Raw genomic sequence first — 15,448 nt, 5'->3', positions numbered from 1 at the left:
CTGAAAAATCCTTTTTGCTTTATGTAGTTTATACAGACTCAGGAAAATACCCTTTTGTGTTTTTAGTTCTCAGAAAGGCCTTGCCTTCTTGGTCCTAATACCAGAATACAATCTTTTGTTCCTCCCTTTCCTTCATAGATCACCTCATTGTGAATCATTTGAGTATCCAATACAACAATCAAGATTGCTGTGAAAACTAGACAGTTTAAGGAGTATTTACTTCCAAGATGGGTTATTCACAGAGGTACATTAATAAGGTAACTACAAAGCATAGTGTAGTAACTTTGAACTAGCCTTTACCATCTGTAGCCTGAAGACAGGAGAGATTATGAGAAGACAGGAGTCTCATTACTAAACTGTGACAAAAGCCTCTTTCATTCGTTCTTTTATTCACTTTTATATTTACTGATTTTATATTTACTGATGATTATATTTACTGATGATTTTATATTTACTAATAGTGATTACCATCACTATTAATGTAATTTTAGAACATATTCATCATCCCCAGAAAAAAACAATTCCCTGTACATATTTGCAATCAGTCAACATTCCTACACCACTGATCTCCTATTCCACCCCCTTCTGAACTTGTATCAGCCCCAGGCAGTCACTAATCACATTCTGTCTTTATGAATCTGCCCATACTCATCATTATATGGCTACACCATATTTTGTCTATCCATTTATCAGTTGGTGAACATTTAGGGTATTTCTATTTTGGAGTATTATGAATAATAGTGGACATTTTTCATTTTTCGTTCATATATCCCTTTCTAGAATGGAATTGCTGAGTCATAAGGTAAGCATATGAATCATACTTTGAGAAATTGCTACAAGGTTTAAAAGTGTACCATTTTACATTATCACTAACAGTGCAATACGTGGGATGTCCAAATTCTGAACATCCTCATCACCACTGGTTATTATCCATCTTTTGATTTTTAACATCCAGTGGGGGAGGGAGTGGCACCTCAGTGTAGATTTGGTTTGCATTTTCCTGATGACTAGTAGTGGTGAGCATCATTTCACGTATTTACCATTTGTATACATGCTTTGGAGGAGTGTATATTTAAATCCCTCTTCATAGTACAATTGGAGTACTTATTTTTCATGGCTGACTTGAAAAGATTTTATATATTCTGGACACTAGTCCCTTATCAAATATTGGATTCGAAAATATTTTCTCCCATTATAAGGATTGTTTTCATTTTCCTGATGCTATCATTTGAAACACAAAAGCTTTAAATTTTGGTGAACATATTGTTTCCTTCCACTGCGTGTACTTCTTGTGTTGTATCCAAAAAGCTATGGCTTAATACAAGGTCATTAAGATTTATTCCTAGTTTTTCTTTAAGGAAGCTTATAGTTTTAGTTCTTTAAAATGTATGATCTTTCTTGTGTGACATTTTGTGTATGGTGTGAGGTAGAGGCCCAAAATCATCTTATGCATGTGGCTATCCAGTTGCCTCGGTATTGTTGGTTGAAAGATTGTTCCTTCTCCACTGAACTTTCTAGCTACATTTGCTGAAAATCATGTGAGTTAATTTCTGAATTCTTTTATTGCATTGATGTGTAGGACTATCTTTTCTGTCATTACTACAGTGTCTAGATTACTGTAGCTTTGTGTTAAATTTTGAAATCAGGAAGCCTGTTTGCCAACTTTCTTTTCCAAGAATGCTTTGGTTGTTTCCATATCAATTTTAGGATCAAAACATTGAATCTCTAGATCCTTTTGGTAAGTATTATTTTAAAATATTCCAGTCCATGAGCATGAAATGTCTCCTTATTTGTTTGGATCTTGTTTCATATTATTCAACATTTGATAGTCTGTAGTATACAAGTTGGGCACTTCTTATGCTAAAATTATTTCTAACTATTCCTTTGTTGCTATTGCAAATGAGGTGGTTTTCTTAATTTCATTTTTCTGATTATTCAGAGCTAGTGTATATAAGTGCAATTGATATTTACATATTAATTTCTTATCCTGCCACATTGTTATACTAGTTTATTCTAATCAGTTTTTTAGTTGATTTCTTGGGATGTTTTATATGTAGGATCACATGATCTGTAAAAAGAGAGAATTTTACTTCTTGTCCAAGCTGAATGTTATTTATTTATTTACATTGCTTCACTGTCCTGACTAGTAAAATGTTGAATAGAATTGGTAAGAATAGGGGCACCTGGATGGCTCAGTGGTTGAGCCTGAGTCTTTGGCTCAGCCTGTGATTCTGGGGTCCTGGGATTGAGTCCTGCATCAGCTCCCCAGAGGGAGCCTGCTTCTCCCTCTGCACCCCTCTCTCTCTCTCATGAATAAATAAAATCTTTAAAAAAATAAAAAGAATTGGTAAGAGTAGTCTTGTTCCCTATCTTGTTCCTTATAGAAGGAAAACATTCAGTTATTCTCTAGTAAGTATGATTTTTAGCTGAGGGTTACTTATAGATGTTCTTTTTTGAATTGAAGAGAGTGTTGAGGTTTTTATCATGCATCTGTAGGGATGATGATGTGATGATTATTCTTTAATTTCACACTATAATCCTTTAATTGTTTTACAGATGTTTAAGTAACCCTATGTTGTGGGCTAAATGCCACCTGGTAATGATGTATAACCATCAGTGGCTAAACTCAATTTTCTACTTTTTTGAGCATTTCTGCATCTAAATTCATATGGGATATTTGTTTTTCTTTACTTGGGGTGTCTATGTCTGGTCTTGGCACCCAAGTGATAGTGACCTGATAAAATGAGTTGGGAGGTATTCTCTTCTCTTTGCATTTTTTGAAATACTTTTGAAGAATTGGTATAGATTCTTTGCTAAATAGTTGGTAGAATTCACCATTGAAGCCATCTAATTCTGATCTTCTGTTAGATTTTTATTAGTAATTCAATGTTAGCTTATTTTATGTCTATTCAAATTATTTAGCTCTTTGTGAGTACATTTGGTAACTTGTGTCTTTTGGAATTTATCCAATTCATCTGAGTTATTCAATTTGTTGGCGTAAAGCTGTTTACTCCCTTAGTACCCCTTTTGTTTCTGTAGGGTCCAAAGTTGGTCCCTCTTTGATTCCTGATTTTAGTAATCTGAGTCTTGTTTTCATTGGAATACTAAATTTTGTCAAGTTTGTGTATCAAATAACCATTATACTGATTTTTGTTACTGCTTCCCTACTATTTTATTAATTGATCCTCTAATCTTATATTCTTCTCTCTCTAGTTTCTGAAGGTAGAAGTTTAGATTAATGAATTTCATTTTTTCTTTTTCAAATAATAAATTTACAGCTATAAAATGTCCTTTAAAAATTATTTCACTGCATCTGGTAATCTTCAGTATGTTGTATTTTTCTTTTCATCTTTTTTTTTCTAATTTGTCTTTGCTTTATTGTTTGATTTAATATTTATAAATGTTATTTTCATATATTTATAGGTCTTCAAATTTTTTACTTTTAATTCTAATTTTATTCCATTGTGGTTAGAGAATACCCCTTCTATATTTTCACTCCATTTGAACTTATTGAGGATTTTGTTATAGCATAATGCTTGATCTAAAAAATATTCCATGTGCACTGGGAAAGAATATTCTGCTGTCCTGGAGTATTCAATTGATGTTAGGTCAACTTGGCTTATAGTGCTGTTCAAGAGTTTAACTTCCCTGCTGTTCTACTACATGTCTTATAAATTATTGAAAGTGAGGTATTTAAGTCTCACATTATTATTGTCTGTTCCATTGGTCTGTGGGTCTGTTTTTGTGCCAGTACCATACTGTCTTATTAATGTAGCTTTGTAGTATAGCTTGAAGTCAGAAAATATGATATCTCCAGCTTTGTTCTTTATCCTTAAGATTGTTTTGGCTATTTGGGGTCTTCTGTTCTTCTATACAAAATTTAGGATTGCTTCTTATAGAAATATAAAGAGTGCCCTTAGTATTTTGATGCAGATTGTATTAAATCTATATAGATGGCTGCAGGTACTATAGACATTTTAACATAGTTCTTCCTATCCATGAACATGGGATGTGTTTTTGTGTCTTCAGTTTTTTTTAGTGAAGTCTTAACATTATACATTTCACAGATATTTCATTTTTTGGTTAAATTTGCTTCTAAGTATTTGTTGATTTTGATTCTATCTTGAATGGAATAGTTTTATTTCTTCTTCAGATGTTTCATCCTTATCATATAGAAATGCAACTGATTAATGTATATTAAGTTTTTATTTTGCAACTTCATTGAAGTCACTGCTTAGTTCCAAAGGTTGATTTGGTTGAATTTTCTGGATTTTCTATATACCGAATCACATCATCTGCAAATAGTGAATTTTAATTCCTTCTCCCTGATTTGTATGCATTCTATTCCTTTGTCTTGCTTGGTGGCTCTAACTGGAGCTTTCAGTACTATATTGAATAAGAGTGGTGACAGTCAGCATCTTTGTCATCTTTGTGATTATAGAGGAAAAGTTTTCAGTATTTTTCCATTGAATATAATGTTAGATGTGAGTTTCTTATATATGGCCTTTATTAAATTGATGTATAGTCCTTTTAATTCAAAATGCTGAGGAGTTTTATTATTCAAAGATGTAGGGGTGCAAGGGTGCCTCAGTCAGTTAAGCCTCCAACTCTGGGTTTCTGCTCAGGTCATGATCTCATGGTCCTGGGATTGAGGCCTATGTTGGGCTCTGTGCTTGGCAGGGAGTCTTCTTGAGGATTTTCTCTCTCCCTCTGCCCACCCCCTCTTTCAAATAAATACTATATATAGCCAGTTTTTTTCAGTAGCTCTTGAAATGATCATAGGATTTTTAGCTTTCATTTTATTAAAGTGATATATATTACATTAATTTTTGTATGTTGAATTATCCTGGCATCATAGGGAAAAATTCTGCTTGGTCTTGGTATATTTTTATATGTTTTTAAGTTTGGCTTGCTAATATTTTGTTCAGAATTTTTGCATCTATATTCACTAGAAATATTGGTCTGTAGTTTTCTTCTAGTGCCCTTACCTGGTATCAGGGTAATGTTGGCTTTATGAAATGAGTTTGGAAGTGTTTCCTCATCCTTAAGTCTTTGGAAGAGTTTGAGAAAGATTGGTATTAATTTTTCTTTTAATGTTTGGTAGAATTCACCAGTGAAGCCATCAGATTCTGGGATGTTCTGTCTTGGAAAGTTTTTGACTGCTGATTCAATCTTGCTCCTTACTGGTCTATTCAGATGTTCTATTTCTTGGTAGCAGTCTTGGAAGCTTTTGTGTTTCTAGAAATTTATTAGAACTATAAGAGACTATTGTAAACAATTATATGCCATATATTTCTATAGTATCAATTAAAATTTATCCTTTTTAATTTCTGATTTTAAGTCTTTTTAGTCTGGCTAAAGTTTTCCAATACTATTTCCTTGAAATACCAGAATGGATCAAATTACTAGTTGTGTGTTCTCTATTTCATTTATTTATGCTCTAATCTTTATTATTTCCCTTTTTCTGCTACCTTGCAGCCTCATTTTTTCTCTTTTTATAGTTGGGTTTTAAAGTGAGGTTATGTACTTGAGATGTCTAATATCCTAGTGTATACATTAATCACAATAAACTTTCCTTTCAGAACTGCTTTTGCTGCATCCTATAAGATTTGATACGTTGTATTTATATTTTTATTTTGAAGTCATTTTTTCTCTTTTGACTTTTTCTTTGATCCACTGGTTGTTCAGAACTCTATTCTTTGTTTCTACTATCTGTATATCACCCAGCTTTCATCTTGTTGCAAAAATAGGTTGTAGGATTTCAATTTTAAATTTCCTGACAGGTGTTTTGTGCCCTATCATATGATCTGTCTTGAAAAATGTTCCATGTTCACTTCACAGTAATGTGGATTGTGTTGCTATCACATGGAATGTTTTATATAAGGCAGTTAAATCTATTTGGTCAGTTCTAATATTGCCTTGCTGGTTTTCTGACCGGACAATCTATCTCTTGTGGGCAGTAGGGTAGTGAAATCCTCTACTGTGACTTTGTCGTGTATTTTTGGTGTTCCAATGTTGAGTGTATATATATCTATAATTTTGGTATCTTTTGGGTACATTAACCCACTTATTATAATCTCCTGATAGGTGATTGACTTGAAGTCTGTTTTGTCTGATATAAGTAGAACAACATCTGCTTTCTCTGGGAATATCTTCTTCATCCCTTCAGATTGAGTCTATGTGTGCTTTATATGTAAAACGAGTTTCTAAATGGCAATATATAGTTGGCTTTTTTTTCTCTTTTTTATCCATTCAGCCACCCAATGCCCTTTGATAGTGAATTCAACTTATCTATACTGAGAGGGATTATTCATATCTAAGAACTTACTATTGCCATCCTATTGATTGCTCTCTGATGGTTTTGTTCCTTCTTGGTTCCTTATCATCATTGTTTCTGTCTAGCTTTGTAGAATAGTATTTTTCCATGATGATTTACTCTGTCTCCCATTGTGTGTGTGTGTGTGTATGACTCTAGATATTATCTTCATTTATAGAGTTTTTACTCTTATACTATTTAACTTTTATGTTTTTGATGTCACAATTTCCCCCTTATATTGTGACTCTGTGAAGACATTATACATTATAATGTTATAATGTATATTAATATAAAGACATTATATTGTAATGGTTAACACATTATTCTAAAACAGAATTATAGTTTAAGCTTAGATAGTTTATTTTCTACCTTTTAGTGTACACAGAACTTCCTCTATTTAAAATAGGCTTATTGGGACAGTTCCCTTTTAAGTTGAAAATATCCTAAATAGAAAATGTACTTAAGCTATGATGTCTGGTCCATTAGCTACATTAATGTAGCTTAGCTTCGACATGCTCAGAATAGTTAGATGATTTTCCCCAACTGTAGGCTAATCTAACACAAAGTCAATTTTATAATAAGGTGTTGAATATCTCAGGTAATTTATTGAATACCATACCAAAAGTAGAAAACTGAATGATTGTATGGGTACAGAATGGTTTCAAGTGTGTTGGCTGTTTACCCTCATGATGGCATGGCTGACTGGAAGTGAGAGCTCACTGCTGCTTCCCAACATTATGAGAGAGGATCATACCACAAAATAATAGACTGAGAAAAGACTAAAATTCAGAATTAAATGTACAGTTTCTAATGCATGTGTTGCTTTCACACCATTGTAATTCGGGGACCATGTGCATTTTTACTTACAATTATGTAAGCAATTAGTGCCTTTTCATTTCAGCATCTTTTGGTAAGGTAGATCTCGTGGTAATGAACTCCTTCATTTTTTGTGTGTTTGTCTGGGAGAGCCTTTCTCTTTCTTATCTGAAGGTTAACTTTGCCAGATAAGGTATCTTGGCTAGTAATTTTTACTTTGCAGCACTTTGTCATTCTCCTCTCTCCTTGCCTATTGCATTTCTGCTGAGAAATCTGCTCATAGTCTAATGAGGGTTCTATTGTAAGTTAGTCTCTTTTTTTTTCTTGGCAGTTATTAAAAATCTTTATCATTGATGACAGTTTCATTATAGTACATCCTGGAGAAGGCATTTTTGCATTGATATAAAAGAGTGCTCTGTTAGTTTCTGTTAGACTTGTATGTCTACTATTTTCCCCACATTTGAGAAGTTTTCAGCTGTTATTTCTCTAAATACACTCTCCTTCCTTCTTTTTCTCTTCTCCTTCTGGTAAAATAATTATTCTTAAATATTTATTTTTCTCATCAATACTGATGACTCTTGCTTGTACGGTTTCTTGACTTCTTGAAAATCTTAGCTTGTGCTCTCATTTTTAAATTCTTACCTTCCAGATTGCTAATTCTTTCTTTGATCTGATCTGCCCAATTTCTTACACTAATACATTCTTAATCTAATTCAATAAAAGCATATGCTCCAGGTTTTGTCTGGTTCCTTTTTTTAAAATTCTCAGTCTCTTTGGTAGAGAACTCATTCTGTTCATTAAATTACTGAATTCATTAAATTGCCTTTCTGAGTATTCTTGTAGCACACTGAATATCTTCATGTTATTTTGAAATCTTCATCGGGTTAGATCACAATATTGCATGCCTTTGGTTTTGCTTGCTGGGGAATTATTGTCTTTTTATGATATCCTATTACTATAGCATTTATAGTGTTTGAGGAAATGTTTCTGTCATTACATTTTAAGTGTACAAACCTTTATTAGTTATTTACTTTGTTACAGTTCCGGACTAGCAATTAAAAATCCTTCTTTCATTTTCCAGAAGATGGCATTATAGCTCAAGTTGTTGCTTTCTCTTTACCTGAGTTGGTTCTGGGGCTGTATTGTGGAACATGTGTTTTAACAAAGATAGTTAGCAGCAGGAGGTATAGATTTAATACCTGAAATTTTGTGGATGCCCACTGCATGGAATGAGGATCCTTAAGTGGGAGTACTCCCAGATTTCCATGGTCAAAACTCCTGCTGGAAGCAGGCAACAGGGAACATGTTCCTTCTCAGCCCTTTGTTATTCCTTTCCTTTCTCTCCCCTCCCTAGTCATGGAGGTCCTTCCCTAGAAATCATGCTGCTTGTGCCACCATCAGTCAGTCACTCTCCACTAGGTTTTCACTTCCTGTATGAGAGGGGTCACCATGCTTACCCCCAGCAAAAGCCCAGCACGTTGCACTGCCACCTTGGGTAGCAGGGTATGGATAAGATCCTTGACCTCTTTCTTTTCATTGCATTGCAATGACACATGGTTCTTCCATTAGGCTAGATGGGAATTCTCAGATTCCTTTGGTCTTGCATACTCTTTCTGTTTTGCACTTGCCAGTTTGGCTTTTTCTCCACCTGCAATAACTGGGAGTGAGCAGGCTTATGACTCCCTTCAATCTGCAGGACCATCAAGGTCCTATCCACCTACTATCTATAGCACAGGTAGGGAAAAGATCTGCTCAGGGCTCCAGTATACTGTGCAGAAGCACTTTTGGTTCTAAATGACTTCTCTCCCTTTTCATTTACAACTAAGTAAGGAATGACTGACACTGCCATTATGCTGATGTCAATGCTACTACAGATTTGGCTTATTTTCTTATTGGTATTCCTGGGAATTACAATTAGCATCTTAGTGTAAAACAGTCTAAATTTATATTCTAATTTATGCCAGTACTATATAAAAACTTTTCTTGAAAGAAGCTGCTCTCTTACCCCTCCTCTGTAATATTACTGCTCTATGAATGACAACTTTATATATTATAGCCACACAACTTGTTTTTCTAATACTGCTTTATGCAGTTGCCTTTTAAAACATACAAAGGCAAAAAAATTAAAAATATAACATAAAAAGTGAAGTGTTACAAATTTATTTACACTCTTCCATAATATATATGTAGTTATGTTTATTGGTATTCTTTATTTCTTCATGTGGATTCAAGTAGTTGTGCAGTATCTTTTCCTTTCAGCTTTAAGAATTTCTTTTGCTATTTTTATAAGCAAGTCTGCTAGTGATATTTTTAATTAGAAATATCTTAATTTCTCCATTGTGCTTTAAGGATAGTTTAGCTGATAGTTCTTGGTTGACAGCCTTTTTAATCTACTCTTTAGAGATCTCTCCTCACTGTCATCTGGCTTTTTGATGAGAATTTAGCTGTGAATCTGATTGAGGATCACTAGTACATAATATTTTTTACTTCCTGCTTTCAAGATTTTCTCTTCAACTTTTAAATTTAGGTCATAGTTATATTGAGAAATTTCTTTAAATTTATTATATCTAGAGTAAATTAAGATCTTACATAGATTAATATTTTTCATGAAATTTGGGAGGTTTATCCATTATTTACTAAAAAGTACTTTTTTTTTTTCCTTTCCTCCCTTCTTTTGGGACTTCCATTACACATTTCTTTGTACATCTGATGCTGTTCCATTAGTCTTTGAAGACCTGTTTTTTCTTTTTTCCTGTTCTTTACACGGGATAATCTTAATGACTTGTCTTCACATTCACAGATTGTTTCTTTTGCCAGCCCAAAACTATTTAAATCTCTCTAGGGAATTTTGATTCCAATTGCTTAATGTATCAAATGCAGAATTTCTTTTTAATAAATAGTTTCATTATTGATATTCTCTATCCAAGGCATCATTGTTAACTTTGTTCTATAGTTCTTTGAAAATGTTTAAAATAGCTTACTTAAAAATATGTATTCGCTAAACACAAAATCTGGTTTCCTTCAACATTTACATTGGATGCTTTTCTCTCAGTGTGTGTGGCATACTTTACTGTTGCTTTGGGTATATTTTTGGTGGGGGGTAAAAATTGGACATCTTAGAGACTGTAACAAGTTAGTGTTACATCTGCCCATTTTCAAGTCTGTTATGGCTAGTTTTGCTTTTCCTTTCTCTCTCCTTTTTTTAAATTGCTGCTTAGTTTTTTAGTATACTTTCTGGAATAATTCTATATTCTGTGTTCTTTAAAGTGTATGACCTTGGACTTCTCTGTTGGCATTACTTTTTAACATTTCCTCAAAATTTTAAGGCTGGTTTTTTAGATATCATACCTCATTCAGTGTAATTTAGTGGTGAGTTGGTGATAAACTGATAGATTTCCTTTATTTCTTTGTTTCTGTTTCGTTTTTTGAAGCGATGACCAATGTGAGAAAACATGCATTTAAACTTCAGTTGGGAAAAAATCAAAATGTATTTCTACCAATAAAAAGGGAAGTCAGAGATAAAATTTATTTTTTTCTTTAAATTGCCTTCCCTAAGTCTTCATATATTAGGGAGACTTTTAAAAATGTTTGATACATACCCATGCCAAGAAACTAAATTCTACAGTAATCTTATAAAACCATGTTTTAAATTCTGAATTTAATTTGAGCACTGTATAATAAAAAATTCATGAGCTAAGTGGAGAAAGTTGAATGAAGATTTAGACAGAAATGATTAAAGAAACTTGAAGATTGATTTATGTGGCAAGATGAAAGTATTCATTATGTACAGTCTGTCAAAGGATAAAATGAGGAACAAGATAACTGCTTTCCCACTAAAGAACACAGAAGGGCTTATAATGTCCAACAATGTAGTGAAAGATGATGGAAACAAATTGAGAAGATCTTTAAAAGTGAACTAACATCAGTAGGATTTCCCCACGGCTCCCTTCAATGAAGCTCTACTGAAATATATGACTACTGATTCCATGAGGCAGAAGCATGATTCCCATAGTACCTGATTCATCAAAAATGTGGAAAACCAGAAAATTCATCAATGGAAAATTTGTTACTATATTAGGTTTACATTAGTGTTTATTCTTAACTTTTATTTTCTGGGAATTCAGATTAATTTTCTCCTTTGGTCATTTTATGCATTCCGTATAATAAATAAAAATAAAAAATACAGCTATAATGCTGGATGTATTCCTGGAGAAATGCCTACTTGAAAACATAATGGGATTTGCAAAACTCCCCAGAAGCATGAATTAAATCATCCTACCTACTGTGTAATTTAAAAAAAAAAAAAAGAAAAAAGAAAAAGAACTGAAAATTCAAGAACTAAGAAAAAATATTTTAAAATCTATGCATATATTAATTACACAGCATACATGAACCACATGCTACTTGTGGACAGTATGCAAAGTTTTTGTATATAACAGAAAACACAATACAGGCTTGGTCCTCAAGGTTTTTTTTTTTAATATCCTTTATTTTAATGTGATGCATCACATTTAATGATTTGCAAATATTGAAATATCTTTGCATCTTGAGGGAAAAAAACACTTGATCTTGGTGAATGATCCTTTTATTTATTTTAAAGATTTTATTATTTATGAGAGACCCATAGAGAGGCAGAGACATAGGCAGAAAGAGAAGCAGGTTTCCTATGCAAGCCCGATGTGGGACTCCATCCCAGGATGCCAGGATCATACCCTGAACCAAAGGCAAGACACTCAACCACTGAGCCACTCAGTGAATGATCCTTTTAATGTATTGTGGAAAGTGGTGTGCTAATAGTTTGTTGTGGATATTTGCAACTTTGTTCATGAGGGATATTGGCCTGCAGTTTTCTTTCCTTGTGTCAGTCTTATTTTGGTACTCAAGTTTGTCTCACAGTGAGGGAATTAGTAAAGTATGCAGTGATATACATAACTGCAGAGCACTGTCAGAGTACTTTGGAAGAATACCTATCAGCGTTTTATGAAAGGGCATGATGAAAGGGAGCAATCAAAAAGTTGCGAGTAACAGGAGGATTGGAAAGAGTTTTCAGGATAGATATAACACCATTTCCAACAATCCAAATGCAAAAGATACTGTAGTGTGCTCTGAAGACAAGGAGAAGTTAACATAGATGTAAAATTATGTGTGCAGAGGATGGAGGTGGGACACAGAAATGACATGGGTTAAGAAAGCACAAGGTAAATAATGCATACTGAAAGTTAGAACAGGTTTGTTAGGTTCTGAATCCAATAAAGTAGGGGCTTGACTTTTCTGTATGAATATATAGGTATCTTAGAAATATTTAATGGAAAACAAAAGTAAAATCTAATATTTATACATATTATAAAGTAGTTAAATGCAGATCTGTAAAGTATGTGTAGCATCTAAAAATGAAAAATCAGAAAATTGTAACTTCCTCAATATTGTTAGAAATCTGAGTCTCTCTCTTCTACTTAATCTCTTCTCTATCCTTGCTGACAGCTCTAATATTCCAGTTAATGTGCTTACTGTACCTAGGACATTTCATGTATATGCATTTACCCCTGAAGAGCACGTGGTTGATTTCTATATGTTTCTTGAAAACCTTAAACTGATAGATTGCATGTAGTCCTCTGCTGCTTTTTAAATTTAATGTTACTTTTTTGAGATTAATCTAGGTTTATTCCTGTGGTAGTGCAGAAGCATTTTAGTTTGATATAGTCCTTGTCCTTTATTTATGCTTTTACAGGGTTGGCTTTTGGGGTAGGAGCCAACAAAGCATTGCCAAGATCTGTGTCAAAGAGCTGACTAAGCTTCAATTTTGTATTCATTTTGAGTTGATTTTTCTGTATAGTCTAAGATAGCATTCCAGTTTGATTCTTTTGCAGATAGCTGTGGACTTTTTTCATCATTGTTTGTTGAAGAGACTGTCATTGTCCCATTGTATATTCTTACCTCTTGGTCATAAATGAAACGACTATAAGTGCAATGGCTTTATCTCTGGACTCTCTTCTGTTGCATTGCTCTGTATGTCTGTTTTGATTAATATTGTTTTTCAATATAGTTTAAGATTGGAGAGTGTGGTACCTGCAGCTTGGTTCTTCTATTTCAAGATTGCGCTGGTTATTCAGGGTCTTTTGTGGTTCCATATGAATTTTGGGGTTTTTCTTTTATTTCTGTGAAGGATGCCATTGGGTATTTTGATGGGGATTGCAGATTGTTGAATCTATAAATGCCTGTAAGTAGTAGGGACATTTGAGCAACATTAAATCATCTGGGCCATAAACACAAAATATCTTTCTAATTATTTAGTTTTTCAGTTTCCTTCATCAATGTCTTAAAGCTTCCATTATACAAGTGTTTCACTTCCTTTGGTTAAATTTATTCCTAAGTATTATGTTCTTTATTATGCATTTATACCTGAGGTTGTTTCATTAATTTTTCTTTCTGATAGTATAATGGTATAGAAAGATAACAGGTTTTTGTGAATTGATTTTGTAACAGCAACTTTACCGAATTTGCTTATTAGTTTTAATAGTTTTTTTAGTGGAGTTTTTAGGGTTTTCTATAGGTAATACATGCCATCTGCGAATAGTGACATTAAGACTTTTTTCCCCCAATTTGGATGCCTCTTATTTATTTTTCTTGTGAAATTGCTCTGGATAGGACTTCTAATGCTAAGTTGAATAAAAATAGTGAGAATTGGCATACTTGTTTTTAGCTTTTCACCATTGAGGATCATGTTAAGCTATTGGCTTGTCCTATGTTGCCTTTATTATGTTGAGATATATCCCTTCTATACCCATTTGTTTAGAGCTATTATTATAAATTTGTTGAATTTTATGAAATGCTTTTTTCTGAATCTGTTGGAAAAATCACATGATTTTTATCCTTCATTTTGTTAATGGGGTGTATCACAATGATTGATAGGCACATGTTGAATAATCCTTGTATCCCTGGAATACATCACATTTGATCATGGTTTATAAGCCTTTTAATGTTTCTTGAATTTGGTTTGTTACTAATTTATTCATGATCTTTGCATCTATATTCATCAGGAATTTGGACTGCAATTTTCTTTTCTGGTGGCCATCCCTCTCTGGGTTATGTATCAGGGTAATGCTGGCACTATAAAAGGAATTTGGGAAAAGGTGGAGATGCATGGAGAATTCTTCTTTAGCATTTTGCAGAATTCACCAGTGAAGCCATATATCCCTGGCCTTTGGTTTGTTGCAAGGTTTCTGATTAGTGATAGAAAATCTGAACGATTTTTAGGATGGAGATTCAATTTTCATGATGTAGTTTATGTAGATTGCATGTTTCTGGGATATTATTCATTTATTTTTTTATTGTCATTTTGTTGTCACATAATTGTTTATAGTAGGCTCTTAAAAGTCATAGCACAGAAATACAAAGAATTCTAAGTTTTTCTCTTTCATGCTTCATTTTGAGTCTTTCTTTTGGTCTTGGTGAGTCTAGCTAAAGGTTTGCCAGTTTAGTATCTTAGCTCTAATGACCTCTTGTCTATTTTCACTCTGATTTTTATTTCTTTTCTTCAATTAACTTTGAAGGTCATTTATTTTTTTTCTAGTTCCTTGATATCTTCCTTGTGTCTTGATGTAGGTGTTTATCACTATAAATTTCCCTCCTCGAAGCGCCTTCTTAGATCTTATTTGTTTCAAGGTATTTTTGGACTTATTTGTAGTTTGCTAGCATATTTCTTCAGTGCTATGTATTGGTAAAATTTTCACTCTTTTCTTTGTAATTTCTATTTCATACTTTGGTTATTGAAAGATATGTTTGATGATTTTAATCAAGACTTGTGGCCTAACATGTTCTATCTGGACAATGATCCATACATACTTGAGAAGGTTGTATATTCTGTTGCTTTTGGATGGAATGCTGTATGTATTTAAGTACATCTGGTCTAACATGTCCCATAAGACTGATGTTTCATTACTGATTTTCTGGCTGAATGATCACTTCATTGATGAAAATGGAGTGTTAGTCTCCTGCTCTTAGTGTGTTTTATTCTGTTTTTCCCCAAGGGTCTGTTAATATTTACTTCATAGAGTCATTTACTCTTATTTTGGGTGCATAAATATTTACAACTTCTTAGATTTTCTCCTTTATTATTATGTAATTCCCTTCTTTGATTATTCTCTGTTTTAAAGTTTATATAGTCTGGTTTACCCCATCTTTCTTTTGGTGTGCATGTGGATAGCACATTTTTTTCCATACTTTGAGTCTGTGTCTGTCTTTAGACCTGAGGTCAATCCCTTTGAGGAGCATTTAGATGGATCGTATTTTTATATACATTTAGCTACCCTATGGTTC

At 33.1% G+C, this 15,448-nt stretch overlaps 1 protein-coding gene across 12 annotated transcripts in view; it reads left to right on the top strand.

Moving 5' to 3' along the window:
- Nucleotides 1–15,448, top strand: part of LOC140641224 (palmitoyltransferase ZDHHC2-like) — a 464,956-nt gene that overhangs the window by 379,474 nt on the left and 70,034 nt on the right. For 2 of the 12 annotated variants that reach the window (XR_012037754.1, XR_012037753.1), the window contains one exon: nt 139–257. The exons of the other annotated variants lie outside the window; for them this stretch is intronic. The gene's annotated coding sequence lies outside the window, so the exon portion shown is untranslated. The remainder of the gene's footprint in view (nt 1–138; nt 258–15,448) is intronic. 12 annotated transcript variants of the gene reach the window in all.

This window comes from Canis lupus, chromosome 10 (assembly GCF_048164855.1).
Source record: "Canis lupus baileyi chromosome 10, mCanLup2.hap1, whole genome shotgun sequence".
In the NCBI taxonomy this organism is placed as follows: Eukaryota; Metazoa; Chordata; class Mammalia; order Carnivora; family Canidae; genus Canis; species Canis lupus.
Note: the sequence above shows the minus strand (reverse complement) of the source record. Positions and strands in the feature narration are given on the sequence as shown.